Here is a 25946-nt window from a genome sequence, read left to right on the forward strand (position 1 = left end):
GAGAATGATGTATTCACTGTAATGAATTTGGGGAAAGACAAATGAGTAAAATATATGAATCATGTCTGGCACAGAGTTAGCATTTGATAAATATTAGCCACTATATTATTTTTTTTAAGATTTTATTTATTTTTTCATGAGAGACACAGAGACAGAGAGGCAGAGACAGGCAGAGAGAGAAGCAGGCTCCACTCAGGGAGTCTGATATGGGACTCGTTCCTGGGACTCCAGGATCACACACACCCTGGGCTGAAGGCAGGCGCTCAACCGCTGAGCCACCCAGGTGTCCTTAGCCACTATATTATTATATCACCTTGTCCTCTCTGACAGTTCTTATCATTTGGAAATCTCGCTAATCTTAAAAATTAAAGGTATCTTACTGTTTATTAGCACTTAGATTTTTTTCTCAAATTGACTATTTCTCTATGTTCTTTGCTAATTTTGGGTTGAGGCTTTTAAGCTTATTTTTGTTCTCATTGATATATATAAAATTTTGAAATTAAAAGCCTCCTAAGTATCTATGTGACTAATTTATTTTTATCACAACCATTAAGTATGTATCATTTATTTTAAACTTTTAAATGTATTCATATTATATAGAAAAAATATTTAAATATATGTTTTAGATATTTTACCTTGCAAATTTATTGTGGGAAGGGACTATTTTATATTGTTTTATGCCTTTCTAAGCAGCTTACAAATAGATGAATGAGAAGGTCTTTGCCTATGAGAATTAAGTTCAGCATGGAAATACACCAATGGTATTGATATGATCTACTTCTAAAAGCCTTTCCTAGACAAAGCATTCTTTTCTCTTTCCTCATTTATTTCTTACCTCACTCTGTTTTTCCTTCTGCATGTCCTGCAGCTTTCATTTTGTCATGTTCTGAGCTGAGTCTCAAGGGGAGGGCTAGCTATGTAGTCTTGATCCTGGGTTCCTGGAGAAACTTTTGATTAAATTTTGATCATGATAATGTGGTAATGATAAGTATCTTCTGTTGTACACTAATCATATGCCGCATATTGTTTTAAGCACTTTACATATGTGAACCCGTCTAATTCTCACCACAGCTGTACAAGGTAGAGGGGCTGTTATTACCACCATATTTAAATGAGGAAAGAAAGGCATGGAGAGATTTCAGATCTAGCAAGGAATTCCTGGGTACCCACTCAGGCATGCTGAATCCAGAGCCCACACTCTTAAAGACAATATGAAACAGACTCCCTAAAAATTTTGATAAAATCCTGTAAGTCATGGTGAAATAAATTATAAAATAGCAAGGCATGTTTTGGCCAGGTATTAATGGGGATGTAGAGGCAGAGGCTCCTGAGAAGGGGCAGAAAGGGAGGAAAATGTACTTTTGTTTTACATAAGCCAGATTCTCCACTACTGGGTACAACACAGGCCTTGATCTGAGAGAAAGAGCTATCAAATAGGAATAAAGACAAGTGGTTACCATTATGTGGTCTCCACCATGTAACCAGCAAAGATTGCTGGCCACTTGTGGGAAGCTATTGATCCTGGTCACATGTGATGAGGTACTAGTGATTGGAGATCAATATGCAGCTTACTTCCCAGATTTCAGGCTATAAAAGTCCAAGTCTGCATCCCTAAGGAGTTCAGATTTTAGCTAGGAGTTGGGCATGCCAACCAATAATGTCAATGTATCATGAAAATGGCCTATGAGAGTTAGAAAATGTTATGGAGATAGCAAACAGCAATAGCTTGAGATTAAAAAAATCAGAGTGAGGTTTGATAAAATATGGAGGGAATGATATGTGAACTGAGGTATTAAAGGATAAATGGAAATTTATCTGACAGTCCAGTATACACAGTCTAGGGTGGTTGGAACGTCCCATGTGAAAGAATGATCAAGGTACATTTGAGGAATTATGGCCCAGCATGAGCTAGAACAAAGGAAAGAAGGTATCAGTTCTTATGCCAACTGTTTTAAATGACAAGAATTTCTTGGAATTTCATGGTGTAGAGGAATCTAAGAGTGTACTTTACTCAGTTGGGAAAAAAGCCCTCGATTGATGACGTCTGCAGTGAGCGTAGGATACAGAGTGTAGGATTACAGAGTATAGTACCGTTGCTAAGTTTTTGTCAGTGCTTTGGTTTGACAGATAAGCATAGAATAGATTTAGAAGGAGGGTTCTGGTTTCTCATGAAGTTTTAACGGTATCTGGGAGACAAAATAGGTTTACTGAAAGATTTTTTTAGCAGATGTGACATGGCTGGAGTTACCCTTTGAAAAAGAACTCTGAAGGTACTCTACCCTCCTCTCCTTGCACACACATAACCCTATTCACTTACTGCTCACAAGGCAGTAAAGATAATCAGACCCTTCTTAGCTCATGGAAAATCACCTCTACGAGTTACTACTTGGGACACCTTCTGAATAAGGTTGCAGCTCGGCTATTATGTGGTAGGTGCACTAGTTCAACCTTGCTGGTTGTTTTGTATACTTCATGTAGATGGTGATTACCCAGTCTCCCAGGCAGCACTGGCTGAGCCCTTCTAACCTGGCCACTCCACCTTTTTCAGAACCTTTCCAAGGTCAAACCACTAGTGGTATTAAGCCTGAAATTTAATGAGGGACCTCCAGAACAATGCTCCCAAGGGTTTTGGTCTGAATCTTTTCTGAAAATTTTACATGCCTTTTCCACACTGGTAGTAAAATATGTTTACTGTAACTTCTGTTTAAGGATAAATTCAAACACTTTAGTTGTCAGGCTTCAGAAAATTTGTAAGATTTTCTAAAAGATAAACAAAGAAATCCAAGCTAAACTGAAGTAAAGCCCTTCATTTGGGCAGCTTTGGGTAGCATTTAGAACTTTACTTCTAATTCTTGGAGTTGAGTGCTTATGGTTGCAAGGAGAGGAAACTCTGATGGAAATGAAATACCGCAGCAGTGATTCTTACCTCTATAATATTTATAAACCTCACTTCGGGTGGGGAGTTGTTAGAAGCATGGATTCTGGGCCCCATCATTGGAAATCTGAATCTGTTCATTCTAGATGGTGTCTGAGAAGGTTGTTACTATTTTTAAATAAACAGATTTTCAGGTGATTTTGTGGCAAGTGGTCTATGAGTCACATTTTAGGAAGTGCTCTTAACTCTGGAACATGCAGAGAACCTGCCTCAATAATGAGTTAAACAGTGCAGTTCAATTCATGGTTGTAAGCATTCTACAAATAGGTAAAATAGACACATGCTTTGTGCTTAGAGAGCAGAGGTAGGATTGAATTAGGAAATATGGCCTTTAACTTTCCAAAGGTATTATTCATCAGGAATTTGGTTTTCTATTTATATTTAATTTTTTAAATGATCAGAATAATACACAGCTGAAAATTCAAGTAGTACTCAGATGTCCTAATAGAATGGATCAGTTCCTTACGCCCAACTGGTCTTCACTTCCTCTGAGCTCTCTTCAGCAGACCCCTCCCACCACTGTTTTTGTCAGCTCCACTAGCAATTTTAATGTTAAGTCTGATAACATTTACATTCTATGATATAACCTTAATTAAGTTTTCTGCACCTTTTCTGTAGATTGGTTCCAAACAGCCTTTTCATTATTGTGACTAGGAAAATGTTGTTCTTGGCAGAGCCAGGGAAAGTGTTCTGATGACATTTCCTTTTCTACAGCTCTGAAGATATAACTCCTGTGCCACTGAATATAGAAGGTCTGGATGAGGGCTTTTTTCATAGGAAGATCAGTTATTGTTAAGTTGTAATTTATGTGGAGAAGCTTGTATAAGGAGATGATGAAGGAAAACCATATACTTCAGGGATGATCCTGAACAAGACCTCCTCAAATTTGCAACCTCCAGGTTGTACTGCATGTCCAAGTCCATTCTGACCAACCCCCAAAATACAAAGAATTTTTATTGTCTTTGCATTTACACTAGGTTTGTATCGAGGACTTATATATACTGATGATATGTTGGGCCATATATATATTGAATATTCAATACACATGTATAATTATATCTTCTCTCTATATAACACCATATATTAATATATATTGATATATATATCAAGTCTTAGTGGGTTTCATGTTCCTTCCATGTGACCACTAGTACATTGGATGAAAAAGAAGGTCAACTGTTATTTTTCTTACATTCTGAACAGGAAACAGTCACCTGTGTCAATTTACCTGAGACTCATTCACAAAGATTAATATCTTGAGTTTCACCAATTGAGTGATGCTGCCAGGGGAACTTGTGGGTTGATAGATGATATACGACAATCCTCTACTGTTGGGGAGGATGTCAATACCTGCTAATCTCTATAAGGCTATCCTGACCTGGACCTTCCTGCCTTTACAACCCTGACAGTTGCTGTCACTTTTACCTGTTCTTCGAGGCCCAACTGAAATCCCATCTATTCTGGGAATTTAGCTTGGTTGCTCCTGTCTATTGTGGATGCCAATTTTACATTGGCAAAGCATTTTCCACTGTACATTTCATCAACACCTTGAGTATAGCAGTAATGTGCCCATTTTAGAATAAGAAGACCAAGGTTTAAGGAACTTGAAAGAACTGCTCAGACACACATAACCAGTAAGGGACTAAGAATGAAACTCAGGTCTGATGAACTTCATGCATGCTATTCCTTGTGCTGTGACACTGTGACTTCCAGCCATGTCTCCCTTAGGTTTTTTCTATGTAATTTATTTACCACTCAATACATTCTAAATATATTTTTTCATATATATATTCTTTCTAAGAACAGTTATAGTATCCTTGGTTTCTTAGCATTCCTATTCTTTTATACAGTAGGATTTAGCAAATGTGGCCACAGTAGGTTGATTTTGCTTAAGACATACTTGAGCAAAATACTTTATATCCATACAGTTATATTCCATACACTTCCCATAGACCTTGGTGCATTGCATAGATTGGAGGCTTTCAGTCCTTCCCAGTTCAGACTGAACTGTTTCAACTATAAATTTCTCAGTTCTGCAGGGACATCTCAGGCATCTCTAACCTGAACAAATGTCATAATTTTCTCCCTCAACCACATGTTTCTCTTTATTTTCCAGTTGTTCAAATGAAACATCCTGATCTCTTTAATTTCCTCCATTACCTTCAATTCAGTTGATCTGCAAATCTTCCTGCTTCTACCTCCAGAATGTAGTTGAAATCCATCCACTTCTGTCCATCTGTACTGGAATGTTTAAACCCACACTTCCATCCTCTCACACCCGCATTGCTATGACCATTTCCAAACTGTTCCACCTGCTGTTTCCCCCTTGTCCTCCCCCACATCTTGTCCTCTACAGATTAGCTAGAGGGATCTGTTTAAAAGTGCAAATCCCTTCTTATCTTCCCCTATTATAAATTCTTCCATTGGCTTTCCATGATTCTTAGAACACTATCCATATTCTTTTCCAAGGCTATGAGGTTCCATAAACTCTATTTCCTGTTAAGTTCTCCCACTTTACCATGTTCCACTCTCTGTCTTGCTTCCTATGCTCCAAGTGTATCATTTTATTCTGTTTCTTGAACACATAAAGCCATTTCCATGTCGAGTTTTTTTCTACAAGTCATAGTTTCTCAAGTATTCTGTTTTTCAGTACTCCATACGATGGTATGTATGCCTTCTTCCTTTGTTTAACAGCTAAAATGCCGCCTCCTTAGAGAGGCCTTCCCTGATGATCCTGTTAAAAGTGGTCACCTCCCCTTCTAGTTTTTTCCTCTATCAGACCGACTGATTTGTCTCATATCCTTAAACTCTATGATTATTTGTTTTCTTTCTTTAGAACATAAACTCCATGAGGGCAACAGCCTTGTTGGGCTTGTTCAGCTCTGCCCCCTGAAGCTAGCAGGCTGCTTAATGGGTGGATAGATAGATGGCTGGATGGAGGAAAGAAGGAAGCAGGGGGATGGAAATAAAAACAACTGAGAGACGTCTCAATAACTAATACATGTGGGAAGGACACTCGGCTAGAGAAGGAGAAAACTTCACACTCCTTTCCTTACCTGAAGAGTGTGGTCTCTCCCAGAAGTGGCCCGAAGCATGGCCTTTTTAGGGCAGCTGGGTTTCCAGAAGAGACCCTAGGGTGAAATGGATCAATTATTTAGTAATGTTAATTCCAAGAGGAGCTGTGGCTTTCTAATGAGCTTGTTTCCCTCCCCAAGCCTCTGAGAAGCATCCTGAATGCAAGCTTTCTCTTATAAGATTGGAATGGCATTCACCCAAGTGGTAGGTTTTTGGAATGCCAGTGGATACTCCATAACCCCTTCCTCACCCCCAGTAACTGATATTGCCAGAACTCCTGAATGTATTTTAGAATTCAAATATAATTCCAGATAGATTACAGCGTTGTGACCCACTGAAAATCCTTTTCTTGATTCACATGTGATCTCTTCAATGCGGGAGTAAGATACAAAACATGTACATTTTGAGTGAAAATGGGCATAGAGAGTTCCTGGGCACCATGAGACCAGGTGAGGCTGGGAGCCGAGGAGAAAGCATGGTGGTCCTTGCCATTTGGGGAACATCTGATTGGGAGGTGTGATTCTTCCAATGAGAAACAGCAAAGGAAACTGCTGGCTGCTTCTCAGCGGGGCAGGCTTGCATACACACAGACAGCAATCTTCAGGTTCACTATATAGATCATCTGTCTGAGATGACTTCTAATGCTTTTTTTCTCCTTGATTATGAAGGAATATTAATATCAACAGTGTGGGTAAAATCTGATGAACACATGCCATGGTTTCATTCCCTAAACTATACCAAGTCACACAAAGAAAGCCCAAGGTTGGACACTGGCACCCAGAGAATGGTCAAAAATTAGGGATTGAACATAGAAATAATCCATAGTTTACTCTGTAGCTAAAGTTGATCCTAAACATTGATGCTTTCCAGTCACTTCCAGGCACTGCCTTTATGGGCAGAAGTAGTGTGCTCTCTCTTGTGGGTAATCAGGTTTTAATAATATCTGTTCAGCTTTTTATAATTCACTTTCAACTTTACATCTGAAAACCTTACCTCCTGTTCCTATTTTTGTCAGAACTATAACGATTTTTTTTTCCCCTAGTGACTAACCTCCTGCCCCCTTCCTGGCTCTTTCTGGCTCATTTGTAGACTGTGATTTTTCTCTCATGGCCCCGTTTCTGTCTTTATTTCTCTATTCCTCTAATTTCCTATACTTCTGAGCACTCGGTGTATAAAATATATCTGGCAGGGGAATTGGATTTTACCTGTAAGAGGTCAACATGAGCTGGAAATAGTATTAAATTAAGGGAAATGGTGGATATTTAAGAGAATGAATTCTTTTTGCTTTAATAAAATGTTTCCAACCTTGCTCATGTCAAACTTAATTCTTATGTAATTCTAGTTTTTTAAAAAAATTATTATGCCAGTTAATTGTTTTGCCTTTTCTCAGATTTTTCTAGCTCTCAGGCTGATTTTTTCTTGCCCTACTACTAGATATGCTGTGCTAAAAAATAGATTAATGTACTAGTTAATAATGACAGCACCTGACAAATTTTTATTTTTTAAAATCTATATGTGATCTGTTCTGATTTTTATTTTTTTTAATTGGGATATAATGAATGTATGACATATTCGTTTCAGGAGTACAACTTAATGATTCACTATATGTACACATTGCAAAATTATCACCACAATAAGTCTAATTAACATCTCTTACTGCATGGTTACAATTTTTTTCCTAGTCATAAGAAATTTTAAGATCTACTCCCTCAGCACATTTCAAATATACAATCTACTCTTGATAATTTAGTCACCATGCTGTATGATACACTCTCAGGACTTACTTATTTTATACCTTGAAGTTGGTACCTTTTGACTCACTTGACCTACTTCACCTACCCTCTGCCCCCTACCTCTGGCAACCATCAACCTGTTTTCTGCTTCTTTGAGTTCCATGTTTTGTTTTTCACATTCTGCATGTAAGTAAAATCATACTAGTCTTTTTCTATCTGACTTACTTTGCTTAGCATAATACCCTCATGGTCTATCTACACTGTCACAAATGGAAAGATTTCTTTCTTTTTTATGGTCGAATAGTATTCTGTTATATATATATATATATATATATATATATATATATATATATAAAACAGAATATATATATAAATATATATTTATATATTTATATATATATAAAACAGAATGGTGGATATATACATATATATATATATATATATAAACAGAATGGTGGATATTTAAGGGAATGAATTCTTTCTGCTTTAATAAAATGTTTCTAACCTTGCTCCTTGTGGTATATATATTCCACATCTTTTTTTCCCATTCATTCATCAATGGACACTGCTTGTTTCTATATCTTGGCTATTGAAAACAATGCTGTAATGAACATGGGTGTATGTATGTCTTTTCAAATTAGTGTTTCTATTTTTTTTTTGGCAAATGCCCAGAAGTGGAATAGCTGGATCATATGGTGGGTTCTTTTTCCCTTTTTCTTTGTATTTTTTTTGTTGTGGTGGTGGTGGTTTTTATTTTTATTTTATTTTATTTTATTAATTAATTAATTTTTTTTAGAGAGAGAAGGAATGCACAAGTTGGAGAGGGAAAAACAGAATCTTAAGTAGGCTCCACTCTCATCCCCGAACCCAATGCAGGGCTCTGTCTCACTGGCCTGAGAGCATGACCTGACCTGAATCAAGTATTAGACACTTAAGTGACTGAGCCACCCAGGTGCCCCTCTTTTTATTGTATCTATATGAGATGATGAATGCAAACTAAACTTATTGTGGTAATCATTTTTACAATATCTGTAAGTTAAACCATTATGCCCTATACCTTAAATGTATACATTTATGTCAATTACATCTTAATAAAGCTAGAAAAATAACCTACATATATAGATAATAAGTAGTCATATATTGTTTCAAGAGAGAGGTGTACTACCGACCCTACAACATCATGGATAAGCTATAAAAACACAATATAGTGATTCACAGCTGACTACAGGCTCGTGAGTATCCAGAGATCAGATCAACTCCCCAACATATAATCCCATTCTATGATAAAAGCATTATACAAATCAATTGATTTAGTACAGTTATGCAGAAATAGCCAAATGATACAATAATCAAAGCAAATAATACTTAGGGCCATCATAATAATCTACTGTTTTTTTTAAAAAAATTATCAGAATATGTCTTAATATTTATTTATCTGATAATTTTATTTTTAATTTTTTGAGGAACATCCGTACTATTTTCCATAGTGGCTACACCAGTTTACATGAAGGTTCTCTTTTCTCCACATTCTTTCCAACACTGATTATTTATTTATTTATTTATGATAATCATTCTAACAGGTGCAAGATGATATCATTATGATTTTGATTTCATTTTCTTAATAATTAAGTGATATTTAACATCTTTTCATATTTTTCCTTATCTGTACATCATCTTTGGGAAATTGTCCATTTAGATCTACTTCCCATTTTTAACTGGATTCTTTTTTCTTTTGAGTTGAATTCTTTATATATTTTAGATATTAGCCCCTTATCGTATATGATTTGTGAATATTTCTTTCATTCAGTAGGCTGTCTTTTCATTTTGTCAATGGTTTCTTTTGGATTTAGAAGCTTTTAGTTTGATGCATTCCTTCTTGCTTATTTTGCTTTTGTTGCCTTTGCTTTTGAGTCAGATACAAAAATTCAACACCAAAAGCAATGCCAAAGAGGTTACTGTCTGTGTTTTCTTCTAAGAGTTTTATGGTTTCAGGATTTACATTAAAATCTTTATCTGAGTTAACTTTTGTGTATGGTATAAGATACTGATCCAATTTCATTCTTTGGCATATGGCAGTCTAGTTTTCCCAACACCATTTATTTCCTCATTGCATGTTCTTGGCTCCTTTGTAGTAAATTAATGAATCACAGCAAAGTGTTTTGATTTGTTCACATTTTGCAAAGTAAAAATGACCTTAAAAAAGCCTAACACCTTAGTTTATAATTCACCAGATTATACTAAACATTATCATTTGGAGGGATATTCAGAACAAGATATTACAACCACATTGCTTTGCTTTTCCTTTCACCTTATCTCTCCATCCTGCTATTGTTTCATAGTCGATTCTCTGCTACAGGTAAGCAGTAAACAAGAGAAGTGACTCCATACTAAGACAGGCATAGATACCCCCTATACTCCCCAGGCAATTTAATTCCTTTCTCTTTTCCTTTATGCTACAGAAGACCAGCTTGAAGAGGGGACTTTCTCAGAAATGCCCTTGCCTTATATACATATATATATATGCATGTCTTATTCATATAAATGAGAACCAAATGCTGATGCTGAAGTACATATGTAAACTGTAAATGAAATAATACGGTAGCATATAGTTGAGAGGTGGGAAAGAAGAGCCACTTACTGCATTTTAAAAAAGATTTTACAAGATCTATGTATGTCTTCCACCACACCAGTTTAATTAGGGTGACAGCAAACTTGAAGCCTACATGGGACAAAGTGAAGTGAAAGTTTGTTCTAAACCTGGCCTGCTTGATGATGCAAGAGGGGAGGAGGAATGATAGAAGAAATCTGAAAGAGTAGTATAGTTGGAGTAACACATTCTTTTCCTTATCATGAGCATTTTCTGAACTCTTTTTGTCCTTAATGAGTTTTAAAAAATGATTAGAACTTTTTTCTCTTGGAGAAGTATGTGTTTCTTCTTTAAATAGATTCTTGAACTCATTAAAAGGCTGCGAGCATAAGGAGATGTATAAAGACATGCAGTTTGTAGGATAGGGAGGAGAGGGACCTGTTTTCATTCCCTTGTCCAGCTTTCTGCTAGACCATAGTGTGCATCTGCGTATAACCCTAATATACAAGCAGAGTCCTAATTGTCTAGTCCCTGTGTAGTGTTAGTTTCAAAGAAACATTCTCTACTGAACGGCTTTAGCCTTTACTGCTGCCTATCACAAAACCTATTGACAGGAAGAAATGCATCTCTACATTAATTCAAACATCTTAAAAAAATCTTCTCTGCCTGTTGTGGCCACTTTAGGTTTCATTCACTTGGAAAACAGCTGCCTCACCAAAATGTCTCTCTACCTCACTTGCTCAAAAATGCAAAAGAAACAGTTCTAAAACAAGGTCTTTGCCACTCTTTTCCTTCCTATCCTACCTTTTCTTACTCATTTTTTGTCTTAAATTCTTATTTAAATTATAGTTGGTTAACATATAACGCGATATTTGTTTCAGGAGTAGAATTTAGTGATTCATCATTTACATATAATACCCAGTGCTCATCAATAAGTGCTCTCCTTAATCCCCATCAACCATTTAGTCCATGCCCTGCCCACCTCCCCACAGCAACCTTAAGTTTGTTCTCTATAGTTAAGTCTTCTATGGTTTAGGTCCTTCTCCATACCCTATCTTTTCTTTTCTCCCTTTTCTATTCTTTCTCTTCTCTTCCAACGAAATCTCAGCACATTCTGATCTGACTTATACCTTCTTCCCTACTCCTCCAAGGTCTTTTTCTCCTTATACATCTCTTCAATTCTGCATCATCAGAGTCAGAAAACTGAAATGGGAAATTCAAAATTCTTACTTCAGGGTGCAAAAAAGGTTGTGAACATAGCCAACACATCCACAGGTTCATGAATTTTTGTCCTCAACTTATATTCAGAAACGCTACACATTTTCTTTGTGCCAGGTTTCCATCTCTTTGAACTTCTATTCCAACTCTGTCTAAGCCACACAATGCTTGGAGTGGTTTATTGTGATGGGCAAAGTGAAGTTTGTCTTATAAGGAGAATTTCCAGACTTGACAAAAACAAACAAAATGAAATGAAAACCATACCAAAGACAAACAAAAGCTATACTCCCTGTTCCTTGCAATGTTTGGAACATACATACGTTGAAAAATTACTTGAAACTTAAATTTAACTGGGTATCCTTTATTTTATTTTATCAAGCTACAGTATTTCTAAGGTAGCAAATGTTTTTTAAACTTTATTCAGGAGTAATTGACAAATATAGTTATATATGCTCAAAGTTTACATTGTAACGATTTGATATACATATACATTGTGGAACGATTGCCAAGATCAAGATAATTAACACATCCATCACATGATATAGTTAATTTTGTGTGTGTGTGTGGTGAGAATTTAGATCTACCCTAAAAGTATACAATACCACCTTTTTAACTATAGTCACCATGTTGTATTTAGATCTTAAGAATTTGTGGTAACTGAAAAGTGGTAACCTTTGACCTGCATTACCTTGTTTCCCCCTTCTGTCAGCCACTGGCAACCACCATTCTATTCTGTTTCTTTTCTTTTTCTTTTTTTTTTTTTTGATTTTATTTATTTAGTCATGAGAAACACAGAGACAGAGACATAGGCAGAGGGAGAAGCAGGCTCCCTGCAGGGAGCCTGATATGGGACTCAATCCCAGGACCCCAGGATCACCACCCGACCCAAAGATGCTCAACCACTGAGCTACCCAGGTGCCCCTATTCTCTGTTTTTATGAAATTGTTTTCATTTGTTAGATTCCACAAAAGTGATATCACACAGTATTTGTTTTCCTATGTCTTGCTTATTTTACTTAGCCTAATGCCTTCCAGCTTCATCTATTTTTTTTTCAAGTGGTAAGATTTCTTCCTTTTTTATGGCAGAATAATATTCCAAGGTGTGTATGTGTGTGTGTGTTCCACATTTTATTTTTCCATTCATCCATTGAAAAACACGTAGGTTGTTTCCCTGTCTTGGCTATTGTGAAAAGTGCTGCAGTGAGATACTGATTTCATTGCCTTTGGATACATACTCAGGAGTGAAATTGTTGGATCATGGGGTTTTGTAGGATATATTTAATTGACGATTTAGAAGCAGCAAGTAAAGATATTTTTGAAATAGTACCTAATGTGTTCTGAACAAGGAGGAAATCCAGAAGGTGAATGTATATGGCTTTGAGGATAGTGAGTAGCTACGAGCATGAATTGTTGAGGCTATATGGTAAACAAGCCTACTCTGTGATTCTTTCGGATTATACCCCGGTTATTATTATGATTTGTAATTTTTTCCATGATGGAGACACTATTTTTAAATAGAAAAATTCAGCAGAAATATACGGAATAGGAAAAATGGGATTTGTAACACAAAAAGATGTAGAAAGAGAACCAAGCAACAGCTTAAGGAAGCATTGACTTTTTTTTTATTGCTTTCTGTGCCACTGTCATCAGCTCTTACTCTTTCTCTACTTCTGGGATTCCTTTCACTTTTCTCTCTAACTCACTCTTGCTATTTCAAAATGTCTTTTCTGTCTTCATAGCAATGCACTGCAAATTAGCCTCAAATCCACCTAAATTATCAATATCTGCTTTTAAGTAATATGTGTCTATCTATTTGTTAATACAAGTCTTCCACCTGACACAAGCACTGTTTGTCTTATATATTAGCAGGCTAAGGGCAAAAACAAAAACTAAGTCTTGTCATAACAGTTGCATGAAGATGTTTAACAGATGGTTAAGACAGCACATTCTTAAAAAAGGACTGTGCATTCTTCTACTTGCAGTAATTATGAGTTCACTCTATCCTTAATTGCCATGATTAGTTCAATACATGAATGATCACGCTTCTCTAAAATAGAGTTGCTAGCAGGGAGAGTTGTGGTGGGTCCCTTGAGGAACATTTCTCACTACTCTTTGACTAACCTAATTTTTCTTTCCTTGGTCTCCAAAAGTTAGGGAGACACTATGTAAATTTAAGAAATAATAGGAATTCTCTAGCTTCTGCATGATATTTACTAAAGATAAATATTCTCCTTGTCTCTTTGGGGAAATCATAGAGATCCTTTCTCCTCTGAAGACATTTTTCTTGTTAAATATGCACATCAAAAGTGAACAGCAAGGTTGTTTTTAATAGAAGGCCTTAATATCTGAAATTTAAACCAGTGTCTAGGAGCATACCTACTTACCTACTGCTTCTCTGAAGCATCTGCTAGTTGGTGGGGACCATTCACTGATATTTGCTAGATTTATTCTTGTTCTGGAATAACAAGACTATGAGAGCCATAAATTCTAAATGAATTTAGAGTGTTTATGCATTTTCCTCCTTTTAATGCAGTATGATTCTGTGGCAGTGGGTTCATGTTTCCTTCTCATTTTTATTAAACACTTTCTTGGTCTTTGAGTCAGGTTGGTCTGAATGATCCTGGTGAGATGGAGATCTTGGGTTTTTATTCCTTCTTGAGTACATTCATTTCATTGAATGAGGAAATCATAACCTTGGCCAGATGGATCCTAAATAAAAGACATGTTCTACTGGATGTCTGGTGAAGGTAGTGAGGGTGTGGGGTCAGTGAAAGTAGGGAGACGGTAAGTGTCTGTGGTGGCCTCTGGATGTTAAGTGTGGATTGTTGAGTGTAACCACTTTAGCTCCAGCCCTGGAACTCCAGTGCAGGTCCTCCTGAGAGCAGGTGGGAGCCAGTCTTGGCATATAATCCCGGCACACTGAGACACAGCATCATCCAAACCATTAAAATCTTCTCTGTGAAATTTAAGCTCAGAGAAGCTGTTAAAGTTGGAGAAAACAAAAGCATATCCTGGTTTACAAAAGCTGTTAATGTAGACTAGCCATAATATGATTTCAGAAATAGAAATTTATATTTCCAGGAATTCTTTCTGTGCAAAGGCTTTCAATGTTTGTCTGAAATTTTTTTAAATCATTTTTTATCTTTCTTTGTTTATTTATTTGATCATATTTGCTACCAAGAGAAATATGGTGACTTACAAGTTCTGGTGGTTTAGTGAAAATGTCAGTTGGATGAATGTCATTTTGACTCCTCTCACCCCAATCTTTTATAGGGCTTTCTCACCTTTTTATACACATAGGACTTTGGTCCTATTCCTCCATATCCTAGTTGGCCCTAAATTTTTCATGCTTTTGGCTTTCCACTGATCTGGCTTCTGTGGGAATTCCTCAGGACTTATCTAGATGCCAGAACAAATCTGATAAACTCCTTTTCACTAAGATTAAATTGGTGATAAGAGCTCAAGTTCCAGGGATCCCTGGGTGGCGCAGCGGTTTGGCGCCTGCCTTTGGCCCAGGGCGCGATCCTGGAGACCCAGGATCGAATCCCACATTGGGCTCCCGGTGCATGGAGCCTGCTTCTCCCTCTGCCTATGTCTCTGCCTCTTTCTCTCTATCTCTCTGACTATCATAAATAAATAAAAATTAAAAAAGAAAAGAGCTCAAGTTCCATTGCATAGGACATTTGCATTTAATAGGGATCTAGAAACAAACTATTAAAGCTTTATTTTATTAAAGAGAAAATTGAAACTCAGGCAAGTTAATTGACTTGCTCAGTTATATGGCTTTTAATTTCTTTTGCCACAGGATTGGAATCTAGGTCTTCTGTTTATAACTCTAATAGTAACTATCAATGTTTATCAAATTTTGGTCATTCCCACGCCCCCTTTATAAGTTAATACATTTTAGTAGATTTTTATTATATAATATTTTTTAAATATTCCTATAATTATGGATTTGAAAATTAAGGAATTTTGAATTTATGTGCATATATATGCATATATATGTATACATACACATATGCATGCATATTCTGGTATACACTAAAATACTAAAATGAAACATTTCTCAAATGAAAAACATGGTTACCCATAGGCTGCTTAAAATCATCTTGGTGACCATGAACGGCATGTGGCTGGCTATACTTTAGGAAACTAGGAAACACAGAATTACAGCTGTGATCTCTAAGCCTTAACCTACTTCTCTGGGAATCTTGAGTACTTTGCTTGGTAGCTTGGGAGTAGGGAGAGAAGTGTCTCCTTGTTTGAATTATTCAACAGAGCTAGTGGTTCCCCCTTTGGGGTCAGCCATTCTGGAGTTTTTAGTAAGATTGAGGCCGGAGTGATAGCCATAGATCTAAGGGTAAGTAAAAGTATGTGCCTTTCAAAATAAGATCTTGGTTTGAATGTTCTTCAATGAGAAGTATTTCTAAGAGAGAAAATTATTTGATTTTCCTCTAATGCTAAATAGCTGTTGGTATGGAATGAGGAATAAGACATGATCCTTGTATTTAAGAAGAAACTATCTATAAGCAGGGATAATTGCAGACAGGTGGAGACAAGTTCCACTGTATTTGTATGGAAATTGGATGCATTTCATAATTTTTTTCTTCCCCCAAGTAGAGTGGTTGCTCCAAGGAGGGAGAGCTGTTATCTCATGACTAGGCATGGAGGGAGAGGGGTAAATTGCTGAGAGATTTGGCAGTAAAGTTGTGCTTTAGGACAAAGGTGTGAACAGGGCTGGAGGGCAGAGGAAGGACAAATTGGGAGAACAGTTGGAGGTTGGGTCCCCTAGCCACTCTGGCTGCCTTTAAGTTGTGTTGAGGTGGTCCTGTGGTGAGAAGACTACCCTCCATTGCTGTATGGCCATTCAGGATCTTTGCTCAGCCTTGGTAGACATCTTGGATCTTGACACTTGACTTTGCATTGAGATCTTGAAACTCTTGGATTTGTTTATTTACTTAGTTTCACTCAAGTTATACTCAAACAGAGCTGGTAAGTGAGCAATTGGTTCTCTAGGGCTTCATGCTACTATGTTCAAGGTCCCTATCCTTGCATTTCCTGGAGGTGCTGAGCCCTTCCTGCCCTGCCTAAGAACTTGAAAAATCATTATGAGAAACAAAAAAAAAAAAAAAAAAAAATTGAAAGAAACACCAAAAAGCACCACTAGACTGTGAATCTAGGGTTTCCTCTAAATCTTCTTGGCTGTTTTGAGGATGCCTCACACAATTTTAGGGTTTTGTTTTTTTTTTACTTGTTTGATGTAACATTCACTTAATAGTGCCTACTATGTGCCAGACATCTTATAGGCACTTTACAAATAAGAACCCTCATGATAACCTCTTGAAAAAAACTGTTACGACTCCTGTGGCAGGTGAAATTTGTGCTCTGCCCAGACCTTGTCATGGGGCTGGTCTACAGTGTATTTCCAATCCCATAACTAGCAGTGAGTCCTCTGACATAATCCTGCCCTCAGGCTACTGGATCCTGCTTTGCCTGTGTTTATGAACAGCATTTGGGAATTTATGTCTCCTTGGCACAGCCCTGAACCAATGACTGAGTACAGTAGTATAAATACTCTGTCTCCCTTGACCTTGATTAAAATGACTTCAAGGTAAGACCTGCACTATTTCCACAGCTCTTTTATGAAACTAATCTAAGGTTTCCATCAGTAGGATTCTGCTTGTATCACAGGTTGCTTTCTTATCCATCCTCTACTTTCCCACTTCCCTACTAATTTTCCCAAGAACTTTATTATTTTATTATTTCCTAATAAATCAAAATTTTCACATGGATTATTATTTCAGGGTTTACTTCCAGGAAGCTGTACCTAAGTCAATCTTAATTTTATAGTTAAGGAAATTTGCCTAATGCCACTTTGGTAATTGGCAGACCTAGGATTCTAACTCCAGATGTTTGACTTCACTGTTACTTTGATTGGTAGGAGGAAAGGGCTGGGGAGCCATATGGGGCATTGGAAGGAGCCTTTGTTAAGGAAGATGGTACAAGTATGAGGGTTTCCTAAGTACCAAGGCTACAGTTAGATGAATTGGAAAGAATTCTCCAAAATCAAGATGAAAGCTATCATTAGAAAAGTAGGGGAATTTGTGAGTCGAATGGTGGTTGGCAGGGGCTGGAGAGAAAGGGAAGTGAGGAGTTGCTGTTCAGTGGGCCTAAAATGTCAGTTAGGCAAGATGATTAAATTACAGATATCTGCTATACAACAACTCTACCTGAGATTAATAAGTGCACACTGTATTGTGCACTTAAAAAATTTTAAAAGGGTAGATCTTGTGTTAAGTGCTCTTACTACAATAAGAAAAAAAGAAAATATTGACAAGCAAAGCATTGCAGTTACGAGCACAAGCTTTAAGGTTAGACAGACAAGATGTGGATTCTGTCTCAGACACCATCTAGCTGTGTGACATTGTTCAAACCGAAACATCTCTCTGAGTTTCTGACTTTCATCTGGAAAATGAGGTTAATGATTTCTACCTCTTAGGGTTGCATGAAGTAGTTTACACTGCCTAGCACATAACATAATACATAAATCCGTAATAGCCATTATAAGTCTCAAATCTTTGCAAAAGGTAATATGTTTGTTTTATGGACAGGAAGGTAGAAAGAAGTGGAAAAACCTGACACAGGGTTGGGAGCAGAACAGATTTTTAATAATGCCCAGTTACCTCTACCTAACATGGTAATTACAAATCTTTAGCTCCATTTGTCTTAAGATAGTATTTATGGGCTAGCTTAAGAATCCAACCATAAATGAGTATTGGAAACATTGGCCAGATGTAAACTAAGAAAGTCAAGATCCACAGTTATTTATCAAGCATTTAACCAAATAGTTGTCAACTTCATTGGACATAAAAGATTATTGAAAAACAGATGCTGAGAAAAATGACAATATGCATTTCCCAGATCAGTTCCTTTATCTCAGGCAACCAGAAATTGTCATTTTATTCTCACTTAATGACACAAGGGGAGAGTATGTTAATAAAGCTCTGGGCACAGTGCCTCCTAGTTGTTCAATGGATATTATTTGCATCCTTTCCTACTGCTTCATGCACCCGGGATTCCTAGAGAGGACATACCCGTAGACTTCAGAGACCCTGGTAGTTGTGGTGTTTGACATTTACTATAAGATTTCTTAGGTGGATTTTGTAGAGACTTTAAAGGGTGTCCTGTATTAGATCTGTCTTAAAAGCCTGGTACAGGAATACTTTTTAAAAAGACAAGATAGAAATCCTTTTGAAATGCCAAAAAAGTATTTGAAAATAAGACAGGTCATCACCATGTCAATCTAAAACCTCCCTAAGCAGCTAACACCATCCTACAGTAATCGGAAAGAGACCTTGAGGTTACAGTTTCTGTGGATAAGGAGAATTATATCCTTTGATTATTTCCCTCAGCCTCTTACAACTCTTAAAGAGAATAGAATCTTATGGAAAAGATGCATAATTAGAATGACCCCTCAGTTTCAGTAATTATCGATAGGATGGAATTTCTACAGAACAGTAAATCCAAAGACTTAGACTACTAATTGATCTTTTGTAAATTCAGAGTTTGATTTAACATAGTTGATATTAACTCCCTTCATTTCTTGAATACATCAATGTATTTATCAAGAAAACAAATTCAACAATGAACATTACATGTTTTATTTAAAGTAATAGAGAAAATTCTGAGTCTTTTCAGAAAACAACACATACACTGTTTTATTTGACAGGCAAAGAGCAAGCCATAGAAATGGTTGCATTTTTCATGCAAATGCTGTTTCATTATCTGCATCTTCCAGTCTCTTTTATCAATACTTTCCAAAGAAGATAGAATAGAACAGGTTGAAAATTTATCCAGGACTTTCCAAAGAAGATAGAATGGATCAGGTTGAAAATTTATCCAGGATGAGATGGCATTTTGACCAGAATGAGACAAAATTTTAACCAGGGCAATTGTTAATTATAGAAGGTCTATGTCTAGGTGTCAACAAACACCACAGTCCTATAGGCCATTCAGGCCCTTTTTATACATAAAATTGTGTTGCAACACAGCCACACCCATTTGTTTACATATAGTATATGGCTGCTTTCATGCTGTAGTAGCAGAATTAATAGTTGTGACAGAGGCCATGTAGCCTGGAAATCTAAAATGTTTGATCTCATTTTTTGAAGACAACATTTGCTATTCCCTGGTTCATGCCACAGGTATGAGAATAGCTTTTGTTAATGGTCTCTAAAGAATCATTGGTGGATTAAAATGTGAGGATAGTATGTGTCAATCTCTGGAGCTGTTACTGCTGTAGAGAATGAGGCAAGAGGGAAATAGGCTGCTTAATTCAAGTGTTTCTGCTGTTAGGAACTTGTCATCAGTAGTCTAAAGTAATGATAAAGTTACTGCTTTTTACCCTAGTGCCTTCTCATTTGTATAAAAGCACCTGAGGGTGCCCCATGGGAAGTTCTGGTAGGGGTTCATTGGGCATTTTTTGGTCCACATTGTTTTAGGGGGGTAAATACTTGGCAACCGTATGGCAAACTCCTTTCCCATGTATCAGATCAACAAGGATCTCGGAGTACCCCATTGGGCTGAGGTAAGCTGGCAGTTTATAGGCAGGAGTACCAGGTTCACAGACTACTTGGAACTTCTGATTTCATCTAGACTGTTGTTCCTACACTGACATAGAAAATTTGTGTTCTGTTAGTTAAACCAAAGTGTTCTCCTGTTAAAAGTGAGCAATGAATAGCTTTAACTTCACAGAAAAAAAAATGGATATATCTAATAAATTTCAAGTTTTTCCTCTTAAAATTTTCAGAATTTTTCAATGCCTTCTACATTTCCCTTTATTATTAATTCATGTGCTCATTTATTCAACAAATGTTTTCAGTGGGCCTTTAATGTGCATTTACCAGATACTATGTTATAAGTGTAGAATATAGTGATCAAGATGTAAGACCTATTTTCTATTCTCATGTAATACTGTCCATTACGTAAATTGTTAACATCTTTTAAATTAAGCTGCCTGAGTTCAAATCCTAACACCTTCACTGACTAGCTGAGTGACCATCATCACATTTCAAATTTCCTTACACCTCTGCTTTCTTATATACAAAATGTGAAAAAAAAAAGTAGCTTATTGGGATGGCATGAGACTAAAATAAGATACCAGACTCAAAGATTTTGAAATATTGTCTGCATATAGTAAAGTGTAAATGAAAGTTCTTGTTCTTTTAGGTAAATGTATTAACACATAATTTTGAGTTGGAGTAAATGCTGTGAAGGAAAAGAACAGGTTTCCATGGGAAAGTAAAAAGGAGAGACCTATATTAGGTAGTGTGCAAAAAATGGTGCTCTGAGAAAGGACTGAACTTAGATAAAGGAGAAGCATACAGGTAGAGCTGGAGGAGAGCTACAGCTGTCCCTGACCACAAAAGAGAGTGTTTGTAATTCATCTGCTCAGAATGGCTGTTGTTTGTAATTTCTCCACCCAGGGCAGATATCTTAAAATTCACACAGGCATAGGTGGTACAAGCAGCAGATCTGATTCTGGATACAGTGGTCTTAACTTGCTTTCTTTTCTATCCAGTCTTCCTTCTGTCTTCATTATGTCTAGGTTTTGTCTTGTCTGTCAATAACTCTAAGGTTCAAGGAATCCTAATTTAGTTTCCTCACCTACATGCAGACAAACAACCCTAGTGGACATTTTTGCCTTAGTGTTTTGGGGATACTCTACTTTGTAATTTTGTGCTTGAAGAGTCCTGATGTTCCTCCTCTGATGTCCTCTAGTCTGACAAAAGATCCAGTCCCTCATAGCTATAAATAGGTTGACCCGATACTCATTCTGTCTTGTTTTCTATAGCTCTGTCTTTTCTTGTTTCTATTTCTTGTTCCATTTCTCTATCTCTTTAGGTTTTTTGTTTTTTTCTCTCTCTTCTTTTGGGAAGCCTTTCATTGTGATAAGGTAAGAAAAAGGGTATTATCTGTTGATCCCAAAGACAAAGCTTTCTGTGCTGACTTAAGAAATTTTATTTTAAAATCTGATCTGTTTGGGGGCACCTGGGTGGCTCAGTCAGTGAGGCATCTGCTTTTGACGCAGGTCATGATTCCAGGATCATGGGATCAAGCCTAGCCTCAGGGTCTCTGCTCAGCGGTGAGCCTGCTTCTCCCTCTCCCTCTGCCTGATGCTCCCCTCTGCTTGTGCTGTCAAATAAATAAAATATTAAAAAAAAAATAAAATCTATTGTTTTTACTGGCCACTCTTTTGATTCTAGTTTTTATAGTTAGAAAACATGTGGGTTTGAGAAGGAAATGTTTTGTTAGCTAGGTTTGTAGAATATGAATGAGTTCAGAATACAGTGGAAGGATTAATGAACATTTGCTATTTCTGAATGAGTATTCTTAGGCAAAATTTGGAAATGTTATCTTCAGCAATTGGGTGTCGATTATTGTTACCAAGTAAAGTGTTGAAAATAAGAAACATTGATTTACTCAAGCCCAACTCTGGTTTATGGGATGAATATAAGTTCCATGAAGACAGGGATTTTTATTTAATTCATTACTATCCATGTACTCAATACATAGAAGGCACTCAATATATACTGGTTGAATGAATAAATGTGGATGCGTGGTTTTGGCTGAGCATACTTAGTCCTTGAGTTACCATATATCATATTCACTATTTTAAGGAGTTAAAAAATATATTTTTTGGTTGAATTCTAATTTGAAGTAGATGTGGGAGTTTCTCACTTAGAAAAGTATTTTCATAATAAAATTTAAGAACTTTCTGGTTTCTCTGTTTCCCCCCAGATTCTGTTGCTTAAAAGTTGTCTGCTATTGGACTTAATGTTCAGCACCCCCTCTAGTGAGATGACTTCTTACTGTTAGAGACCACCCACCTTCCTTCCCATGCAAATGTCCAAGCTGGAAGAATTAGACAGTTGACTCTAGACCCTGGATATCTGTGTATCCGATTTGTACTTCAAGGTAATTTTATTCCTAGTTGATAGGGTAACTAACAATTTACATGTAGAAATCATAACATTTTCTTTGTTTCCCGGTAAGTGTCTTGGATTCCTAATAGGCTTGGTTAGATTCACCCTTTTCAGATCAAGCCCCTATAACATCATGCTGTGTCATAAATGGCAATAGCATCTTTCATTCTCCAGAACAGTAGCCAGTGGGTACCTTTCCAAAATCATGCTAAGTCACTAAGCCACTCTTTTCCAATATGAATTCTGAAATCATTGACCCATTTGGGTAAATATAAATAGAATTTCAAAAATTTTGTATGAAGTAGTGACATTTCTTGTGATAATAATTCCTGTATTTCTTTTTGCATTGAGGGAAGTTTATGACTCGCTTGATAATTTGCTTACACAGTCAATTCTTCTTAGGGCCAAACACAGGCAAATATTTGTGTTTTCTTTAACCAAAAGCTATTCTTCAAAAAGAAAGTGCAGGTAGTGCTTTTACAGAGTGTATTTTTCATCTGCTTAAATGACATGTTGCATAAAGTCTTCAGAGGGAGTCTTTGCACTGCAGATAAACAATAAAACATAGTTATTTCCCACAGGGGATTTAAAGTCACAGCCCATTACATTTATTGACAAAGGACAAATTATTCTCTTCATTGTATCCCACATGAGGAGCCAAGTGATCCAGAGTGCTAATTCATATGCTTTATTCCCTTCCCTCTCCAAAATTACTTACAGGAAACAGAAAGTATCATGACTGTGTGTTGGGTGATTACATAATTTTCCATCTTACTGAATTCCTCCTTTTTCATCTAAGGCCAAATTATTAATAATTAAGGAGTTTGTTCACATTCTCAGAAAGTATTTGATCTTGCTTGGAGTGACTTAGACTTTAAATGTTTAATATGGTTTACATTGCTTTGCACTGTAATTGAATTAATTGAATCAGCATCACACTCCACTCAGTCTTTTTTATTTTTTGAAACCCCACTTTTCCCTTAACAATTGAAAAACTACACCAAATGATGATAAGGGCTTGCACTTTGAGCATTAATTTTTGTTGCATAATGTAAGTTAATCATGGCAATCTACTTATAGAAGACTCATCCTATTTTTTTCTCAGGTGTCAACATAGAGAAAAAGAGGAGAGAAGTTAATAGAATTGTCTTGATGATTTAGGTCAAGACTAATGACAAAATTTTTATGGTGATGGTAAGCAATATTGTGCCCAGTCAGGATGAATGTATCTTTTGATGGAATTCTCTAGATTATGATATATTTCTCTTTGAAATGCAGCCCAAGATTGTAACAGAGACAGGGGGCTCATAGATTTCACACTGACATCCTTCATTTCTCTCTCACTGGATAAAACATTACAAGTGTTGATGGGTTTTCATTGGATTTTCACAAAATTTGAAGGTAGCATCCACCTGGGGGAAGAGTGTCCTCAGTTGAAAATTAGCAAATGTGTTTCTTCAGCTACTGCTTGACAAGTTCCCATTTAACCTACCTTGTGTTAAAGATCTGTTGTGACTATTTTCTTGTTTAGCAGATAACATAAACACAAACTCTGAACAGAAGAGGAACCTCCCATTGATAGGCTAAACAGGTGAGACATATGAGTAAACAAGATAGGGTAGGCATAAACTCAAATCTATCTTGTTGGGTCCTCTAATGTTGGGAAGTTACTTAACACCTTCCTGTTTTCTGAGTTCTTCTGAACAGTTCCTTTTAAAAAAATCTCTTAGCATAGTTCATATTCCATGATCAGAGATTGGATTTCAGATCTGTTACTTGAGGGTTGGCCTAGAGAATGGAGAATGTAGATGATTACTTTGCTGGTCGAAGAAAACGATCAGTGCCTGGGAGGCAACAGTTTTCTTAGGGGTGGGGGGAACATGTGGGCTGTGTATGAAAAAGCTTAATATTATTATTAAAAGTTGAGGATTGTATTCAGTCAACCAGACTAATTTTCTTATGAAGTAAGGACTGTCCCTCTCCCTTTCTGTATGCTCTTGATGTTCAATTTAAATTGATGGTACCCATTCTATGTGAATAAAGATACTCAAACTTGAGGAGAGTTAAGAGGTATTTTATCAGATATGTTCTCTTTAAAAATGGAGTTTCATTCTCATGATTTTAGTCTCTTTCCTAGATATTTAAAGCTTTTTCCTAAAACAAAATTCTGATTATTTTCAAGTTTAAAAATAACTTGAAATTACTTAAACACTACAAAATATTTAGGAAGAATGAAAAATAAAGTGATAATTTGGTAGGAAAATAACCTCTTAACTCAGTATCCTATTTTCTCATTCTGAAACCTATCCAAAAACATCAAGAAAATAGTAAAACAAAGATATAAACTCTATTCTTTGATCAAATCTGGAAAGAGATACAAAGTATTTGTAAGGGCTTTCAAAAGCAAATGAGGTCATGTAGAGACTATCTGACAAGAACCAGGGAAAATCAGGGAGAAAGAGCCCAATTTTGGCCGAGTGCAGAGATTGTCAGAGTTCTTGAAGATGAAGAACATGATGTGAAATGTACAGAGTAGGAAAATTTTTTCCTTCTGCCTTTCTAGGCTCTTTGGCTAGCCTAATAATTTGTTATAAGATTAGTAGGATAAAAATATCATACATAAGAAAGCCCCAAAGATAGGAAAATAAGGCTTATGTGACATCCAGAGCTAAAGACAAGAGGGTAGGGCTTCAAGGGGAAGGAAGACAACTCACAAAAAGATAAGAACAAATTTTTGGTAAGCAAGAATATTTCTGATAACTTGCAGATGAGTCTTTCTGATAAAAAGTTATCTTTAGTATAACTAAAGATACCAGGGTCCTGGTATGGGCCCTTGATCTAATTTCTTTTAAGCAATACATCTGTTGAGCCTTGATTATCTTCAACTTGAAATAATCCACATGTCACAGTGGCATATTTTGGAGTCATGTATTCTCTTCTCCCTCAATTTTGCCTTTGAAACTTCCCCAAGAAGTTTCATGCTCCAGAACTTGAGTTAGTCTATTGTTCCATCTTGCTGAACCAATCTTCTATTTCTGGCAATAGGTCAGTTCAGTTAAACTTATTTCAGAAGGTAGTGATACAGGTGGGTCCTGAAGTTATGCTTACATTGACAAGCAGTCAGGTATTTAATATGAAGAATTCATATGGGAATAAAAGTAAAACAATGATTAGTGATTGGAGCGTACTGAAATTCTAGTTTCTAAATTCTAAAGACAGCCAGTTGAGAAGATTTATAGATGTGAAAGCCTGAAGCATCTTCAGATGGAATGAGTGGCAATCTGACATGTTTCTCTGGTTTGTAATTTGAATGTCTGTGGTGATTGGATTGTGGTGGTCCAATCAGTAACAAGCTTGAAGTTGTCTATACATTAGCAATTCTGGTGATTTATCTAAAATTTATATTAATTTGTCCCA

The sequence above is a fragment of the Vulpes lagopus genome, chromosome 7 (assembly GCF_018345385.1).
Source record: "Vulpes lagopus strain Blue_001 chromosome 7, ASM1834538v1, whole genome shotgun sequence".
Taxonomy (NCBI): domain Eukaryota; kingdom Metazoa; phylum Chordata; class Mammalia; order Carnivora; family Canidae; genus Vulpes; species Vulpes lagopus.